We start from the raw sequence: 8405 nt of genomic DNA on the forward strand, positions 1-8405 counted from the left end.
CCACTCTATAACGCCTACACACACATACCCACACACTATCCAATTTCTTCTTTTCTGTGCCCCCTCACACTTTTCCTCCCGCCATACTGTCTCCTCACACTATTCCCCTCAAAAGGTTTCTCACACATTTCCTCTAACACCTCGCCCCACTAACCATACTGTCTCCTCACATATTTGCCCCCTCACTTCCCATGTCTCCTTTCACATACCCCGTGCTCCCCATACTGTCTGCACTCATCCCACTCTCTCCCGATACTGTAAACGCATACATCCCCCCTCATATTGTTTCCTCATGCATGCCCGTCCTTGCTCTCCATATTGTGTTTGCATCCATCCCTCCTCCCTCACCATTCTGTGTCCTCATACATCCTCCTCCTCTTTCCCCATACTGTGTCCTCATACATCCTCCCCCTCACTCCCCATACTGTGTCCTCATACATCCTCCCCCTCACTCCCCATACTGTGTCCTCATACATCCTCCCCCTCGCTCCTCATACTGTGTCCTCATATATCCTCCCCCTAGCTCCCCATACTGTCTGCACCCATCCCCTCCCTCGCTTCCCAAACTATCCTCAAATTCCCCCCTTGCTCCCTATTGTGTATCAGAACGCATCTTCCCCTAACTCCTCATTCTGTGTCAGCAGCCATCCTCCTCCCCCTCTTGCTCCCCAAACTATGTTCTCAAATAACTCATCTCCACTCCAATTACAATAAATCTTCAGTATTTTCAGCTCTCCTACAGCACTTACCATCAGCACTGTCAGCTGACCTAATCACGCTGCTGACTGCGACCTGAGCTGGAAGTGCCCTTGCTCAGGGCTTCAACAATGTTTGCGCCTGAAAGACACAAGTACAATTGATGGCTGAGAGTCGCACGCTGCACCTTCACTTAGCCGGCTATCAGCTTGACAACTGGTTCAGAGAATGGACGGCTCCCACTTCGGGGGGCGGCAAAATACAGCCGCCAGGGAGACTCTTAGACCGCTGCAGCAGGTGGCTGTTCCCAGGGAATATGCCAAGTCTGTCAACCACTGGAAACGCCGCTGGCTTAGGGTCGTATATCAGTTACTTGTATCAATCGTGGAATGGACCAATCAGTGTAGCTTTAATTTTAAATATTACAATAATGAATGGTGGTTTCTGATTTGCAGGTATAAGGCGAGTGTCACGGTTCCACTTTGTGTAGCATTTTGCATTTGGAATGCTTTTGTCACGGTTCCGCTGTGCGGAGCATTTTGCATTTGAAATGCTTTTGTCACGGTTCCGCCGTGCGGAGCATTTTGCATTTGAAAATGCTCTGCTATGTGTCTTGTGCACTTGCTGACAGGTTGTCTTTCAGCATTAGGGCCCATGCTGGTTTTGAGGTGCTTTCACAGATGCGCCTCGTTCCTGGTGATTGCTCTGTTTCTTTACTGGGCTTGCTCGGCCTGTACTTCGCCAGTTGTGCTTCCTGTTTGCTCAGTGTGCTCTTGGCTCCTGTGTGGTGTAAGTGTTCTAATCTTGGCTTCTGACCTCAGAGCTCTTCCTGACCATGTCTCTGTCTGCTCCCTGAAACTTAAACATTACTTCCTGGCTTCTGACCTCAGACCTCTTCCTGACCATGTCTCTGTCTGCTCCCTGAACATTATACGTTACCTCCTGGTTTCTGACCTCAGACCTCTTCCTGACCACGTCTCTGTCTGCTCCCTGAACCTTATACATTACCTCCCGATGTCTGACCTCAGACCTCTTCCTGACCACGTCTCTGTCTGCTCTCTGAATCTTATACGTTACCTCCTGGCTTATGATTCCCGCTTGTCTGAATACCATTCTATTCATACTGCCAATAGTGTCTAGCATCACAGCGAGTTTTTCCTGATTTGTATCCCCCCCAGCCCATATATCCTTTTCTGTATAGGGTTAATCAGAGCTACGCGGCTCGGGACCACCGGGATGTATTATGTATGATGGCCAAATATATCTGTTCATCATCTGTAAATTTCTGGCAGCAGAAGCCAAATTAACTAATGAAATCAAGAAGTGGAAGCTTTTACAGGACAAGATCCAAAAATCCAGCACTGAGGGCACGGAGCGATCCACAGGGGACGGAGGGGACTTGGCAGATTGTACCCACCGGAGACGTCTACCTCCGCAGGCTGCACTTAAAGGGGCATAAAGGGAGGACACAGAGGCTGAGACATCACTGTATCCTTGTGGGTGAGGATAAGACAAGCGTTATATTAGATTCAATTCAAATAAAAAATGCCCCCAAAAGACATTTCTTATGCTTTAATGTCTCTCCTGACTCATAAGCAGAGACAATGAAGGAGAGGGAAGGGGTTAAATAATAATGAACGCTCATACTCCCCTGTGCCGATGCCGCAGCTCCCCGCCATCATTGCTGCGTCTCCTTCATTCTCAGTTTGGGTGGTCGAAACCCTAAGAATAGTTTTGTAATGGCTCACGTTCCTTACGGATTATTCAAAACTTTTGGATTTTCACAGAATCACAAATTTTCAAGAATCAATTAGTTTTTTGTTTTACGGATTTTACGCTACTGAACGGGTCACGTGAGGTTACTGCGATCAAACAACACCGGGGCAAGCACCAACTGGGGGCTGCAAAATAAAGTGCAAAAAAAATAAATTAAAAAATAAACATAAAAAAATTGAATAATACTCTTTTCACCATTTCAAAAATAAAAAAATATTACAAAAAATGTTAGGGATATTTGGATTTCGGGTGAAATTTCAGGATGGTCCTAATATGCCCTCTAATCTTTTGAGGAGACCTTATTGTGACCTTCTCTACATTGGATGCTCATGTCCAACTGTTCAGTGTTTCAGGACTTTTTCTACTATTTGCTATTCTCTAACAAGGAGCTTAATGGCAAGATTCACAACAGGTGTTTGATTCATGAATCGCCCAATAAAGTTCAGGGTTCAGTTAGAATTGGTATTAAATCATCCTCCTCATCATCCTGTTCATATTCTGACATCATGAGACCAAGACGACACCTAATAATTGATCAGCAGCGCCGCGCCATTGCGAGGCTTCAAGAGATGGAAGTGACCACTGAGCTCAGAGCATCACAGAGTGTCACCAGCAGGTTGTACAGAGACACAGAGAGACTGGAAGAGTCACAGAAAGGCAGAGAAGTGGACGTCCTTTGTCCACATCTCACACTGATGACCGCTTCATTGTGAACAGTGCCCTGCGGAACTGGATGATGAATGCCAAACAACTCCAGGCACATTTAGGGGATGTGAGAGGCCCCCAAGTGTCACGTCAGACCATTCAAAACAGTTTCCATCAGCATGGTCTGTGTAATAGACAACCTGCAGGGTACCTGACCACACCACCAGGCACAGGCGCCATCTACGCTGGACAAGGGACCAGTGGCCTCAGTGCTGGTGACTGATGAAACTCAATTCACGCTGAGCAGAAATGATGGCCGACAATGATGATGGAGACATCCAGGATAGTGCTATGCATCAGCCACTGCTGTCACCAGACGAGCCTTTGGTGGTGGTGGTGTTACAGTGGGGGCTGGTGTCTAGTCAGTATAGTACAGCCCTACACTGTGTGACTGGTGCAGTGACAGCCCCTACTACAAGAATAACATCATTACTCCAGTCATTGTGCCTCTGCATGAACAACAGCGGCCTAATGTCATCTTCATGGAGGACAATGCTCCAGATCATCGTGGTTGCATCATTAGGGAGTGGCTGGTGGAGACTGGGGGACCTCAAATGAAGCAGCTGCACTTTCCCCAGACCTGAATCCCATAGAAACCTATGGGATCAGCTGAGTCACCATGCAGAAGCCGTAACTCTGTACCCCAGAACTTTAATCACCTTAGGGCCGCCCTTCAAGAAGAGTGGGATGACATTGCCTCCACAGACAATAACTCCACTTGTGACCAGCAGGAGGCGTTGTTGTCAGCTGTGATTGATGCTCAAGACCATATGACAAGTTATTGAGACCCTGACATTTTGGGGGGTATACCCACCACTGGGGTTGGATTTTGTTTTAATAAATTGTTTGAGATGAGGAAATCACCATTGCTGCTTCTACTTAATATCCAACTGTCATGATGAAATATCACTGTATATATACATATATATATAGATAGAATGTCACGGTGGCTCAGTGGTTAGCACTGCAGTCTTGCAGCGCTGGGGTCCTGGGTTTGATTCTCACCAAGGACAACATCTGTAAAGAGTTTTTATGGTCTCCCCGTGTTTGCGTGGGTTTTCTCTGGTTTCCTCCCACACTCCAAAAACATACTAATAGGGAATTCAGAATGTGAGCCCCAATGGGGACAGTGTTGGCAATTAGTGTAAAGCGCTGTATAAATGAATAAATATAATTATTTTATATATATATATATATATATATATATATATATATATATATACATATATACATATATACCGTATATACAGTATATATATATATGTATATATATATATTTTCCCACATCCGCAAAAGTCCACTCTATATAAATATAAAATTATTTAGCTTGTGCGGTAAATGCCATATGTAAAAAAATAATAGTCAGATTTGCCGTTTTTCAGGTGCTGAATTCCCCTAAAAATGCAATAAAGAGGGAACAGCGCTTTATATATAAACACAATGGCATCAATAAAAACTGCAGCTGGCTCCAGAAAACAATATCCTTATACAGGTTCAGTAGCAAAAAACTAAAAGGTTTTTACAAATTTATTTTATTTATATTTTTTTTTTACAAAATTCTGTATTTTTTTTTAACTAAAATTTATTTAAAAAACTCTACAAGTTTGGGTTCGTCGTAATTGTACTGACCTTGAGAATTACATTCCTTGGCTACCATATAATGGGAATGGGTTAAAAAGACGGACAATGACTGCTGGTCTGAATGTTCGCCATATTGGGGTGCCATTTTTTTTTTTTTTTAAATTGTGCCTTAAACAAATAAATTAGAGCAAAAATTAACATTTCTAGTAAATTGTGATAATATGACCGGTGTAGCTCAGGTTATATATTGGTGTTGCGCGGCGGCGCAGGGAGCCTATAAAGCGCTCAGTATTTCAGTATATCTAAGCTTCTCTATTTCTCCTTCCAGATGATACAAAATCTTTTTATCCATTTCATGGGTTTTATTCCTCCGAATCCTCATGAAACAAATCTGTGTTTTATGTGTAGACGATATTGTTTTATAGTTTACGGCATAATATCGTGGATAAAAATTGCATTGCTCTTAATAGCAAAATCTCTATCTTCCGCCGGCGGCAGAAAAAAAAAAAGCCGCGAATGTTTGATTAATAAAGATAGAAAGTTGGAGAAGAAAAAAAAAATCAGATGCACATCGCCACCTGGTGGATAAAGAGCAGAATACACCTTGATGGTAATCGTGATTTATAGTAACATTTCTAGAACAAAAAAGGATCCATTACCCAAAAAAAATGGAAAATTCAGTCCGTCTGCATTCAATTTTCTAATTGCATCCAAAAAGATGTAAAAAAAAGCCCAGTGTTCACTGCATTTCTGCAGCGACGCGATCGGGGGGTCCCCAGCACTTTCTCCCATAATCTCATTTTTGGGATATATATATATATATATATATATATATATATATATATATATATATATATATATACATATATATATATATATATATATATCTTCTAAGTTTCAGCCATGTCTCCTCTTCTCATGGTTCTGTGTCTGACTATGAGACAACTGTCTGCAGCAGGAGCCTCTCCCCTCTGCTGTAAGGAAACAGTTTTTTCTTCCGTTCTGCAGGAGGAGATGAATCTTTTGCTTTTTCTGAAGGATTTCCATAAAGCTGATTATTTTGGGATTGTGCAGGAAATTCATAATCCTAAACTGGTGACAAAAAAGGAACAGGAAGAACAAAATGTATCGATCTTTAGAAGTCACCGTCATCCCGGTGAGAGTGGAGACATTTCTCGCAGACCGAGGTTTTCCGGACAGTCATTACCATGTGAAACAATGACTTCTGTCGCCGCGTGGGAAGTGGAGCCCTCGACTGCTGACAAATGTGGGTGTTTAATAGCAGCGAATGTGTTTTTTAGAAAATGTTGCTGGGTTGCTGTGGGCAACAATCAGCGGTGACATTTAGAACACAGATTGCAGATTTGTGCGGCTCCCCCCGTGGTGTCTGAGTGTTTCCGCGGCCGGGGTGTTTGTATAGGAGGAAAATGTCAGATTTTATTCACAGGATTCTAGGAAACTCGTCTGGAGCGAGAGAAGACGGACGGCGAATGTGGAGGAGATCAGAGTCACGCACGGCCGGATACAGCTCAGAACGGGACGATCGGTGATCTGCGGAGATCAGAGTCACGCACGGCCGGATACAGCTCAGAACGGGACGATCGGTGATCTGCGGAGATCAGAGTCACGCACGGCCGGATACAGCTCAGAACGGGACGATCGGTGATCTGCGGAAAACTTTATCCATGCATGTGAGACCCGATGCCGGGATCCTGCAGATCACAATAAGATGGTGACACATCTGTCAGTGCCGGGATCCCACAGATCACAATAAGAGGGTGACACATCTGTCAGTGCCGGGATCCCACAGATCACAATAAGAGGGTGACACATCTGTCAGTGCCGGGATCCCGCAGATGAGACGAAGAGAGCAACGTGTCTGTGTGTGAACCCTAGTACCGGGATCCCACGAGGAGGGTGACATCTGTGCGTGATGCTCAGTGCCAGGATCCCGCGGATCACACAGGAAGGTCGACGTGTCTGTGTGTGACGCTTGGTGCCGGGATCAGGCAGATCAAACGGGGAGGGCGACGTGTCTGTGTGTGACGCCCAGTGCCAAGATCCCGCAGATCACAGGAGGAGGGGACGTGTCTGTGTGTGACGTCCGGTGCCAGGATCCCACAGATCCCACAGGGAGGGCGACGTGTCTGTGTGTGACACCCGGTGCCGGGATCAGGCAGATCACACGAGGAGGGCGACGTGTCTGTGTGTAACGCCCGGTGCCGGGATCAGGCAGATCACACAGGGAGGGCGACGTGTCTGTGTGTGACGTCCGGTGCCAGGATCCCCCAGATCCCACAGGGAGGGTGACATGTCTGTGTGTGACGTCTGATGCCGGGATCCCACAGATCACATAGGGAGGGCGACGTGTCTGTGTGTGTCACCCGGTGCCGGGATCAGTCAGATCACACGGGGAGGGCAACGTGTCTGTGTGTGACGCCCCGGTGCTGGGATCAGGCAGATCACACGGGGAGGGCGACGTGTCTGTGTGTGACGCCCGGTGCCAGGATCCCCCAGATCCCACAGGGAGGGTGACATGTCTGTGTGTGACGTCTGATGCCGGGATCCCACAGATCACATAGGGAGGGCGACGTGTCTGTGTGTGTCACCTGGTGCCGGGATCAGTCAGATCACACGGGGAGGGCAACGTGTCTGTGTGTGACGCCCGGTGCCGGGATCAGGCAGATTACACGGGGAGGGCGACGTGTCTGTGTGTGACGCCCCGGTGCTGGGATCAGGCAGATTACACGGGGAGGGCGACGTGTCTGTGTGTGACGCCTGGTGTCGGGATCAGGCAGATCAAACGGGGAGGGCGACGTGTCTGTGTGTGACGCCCAGTGCCAGGATCCCGCAGATCACAGGAGGAGGGGACGTGTCTGTGTGTGACGTCCGGTGCCAGGATCCCACAGATCCCACAGGGACGGCGACGTGTCTGTGTGTGACGCCCGGTGCCGGGATCAGGCAGATCACACAGGGAGGGCGACGTATCTGTGTGTGACGTCCGGTGCCAGGATCCCACAGATCCCACAGGGAGGGTGACATGTCTGTGTGTGACGTCTGATGCCGGGATCCCACAGATCACACAGGGAGGGCGACGTGTCTGTGTGTGTCACCCGGTGCCGGGATCAGTCAGATCACACGAGGAGGGCAACGTGTCTGTGTGTGACGCCCGGTGCCGGGATCAGGCAGATTACACGGGGAGGGCGACGTGTCTGTGTGTGACGTCCAGTGCCGGGATCCTGCAGATCACACAGGAGGAGGGTGACGTGTCTGTGTGTGACGCCCGATGCCGGGATCCCGCAGATCACACATTCATCATCTCTAATTGCTTCTTCGTGGTTTGCTCCGCGCCTCGTTGTGCAGTGACCGGGAGATAAGGTATCACTCGCCGGCACATTGTGATTCTGATGGAGGAGCTGCCGGCAAATAACTAACAAAAACAATCAAAGAAGTAAATTACATTCCAGGAGGATTTACATTCTGTGATTGCAGAAAATAATGTTTACAAAACTTTATCCCCCACAGCCCAGGAGACCACAACCAAATGCACTGCTCATTACAGACATTGTTATGGGGGATCTGTGGGTGACGCTCTGTTATGGGGGATCTGTGGATGACGCTCTGTTATGGGGGATCTGTGGATGACG

Source organism: Anomaloglossus baeobatrachus, chromosome 8, assembly GCF_048569485.1.
Source record: "Anomaloglossus baeobatrachus isolate aAnoBae1 chromosome 8, aAnoBae1.hap1, whole genome shotgun sequence".
In the NCBI taxonomy this organism is placed as follows: Eukaryota; Metazoa; Chordata; class Amphibia; order Anura; family Aromobatidae; genus Anomaloglossus; species Anomaloglossus baeobatrachus.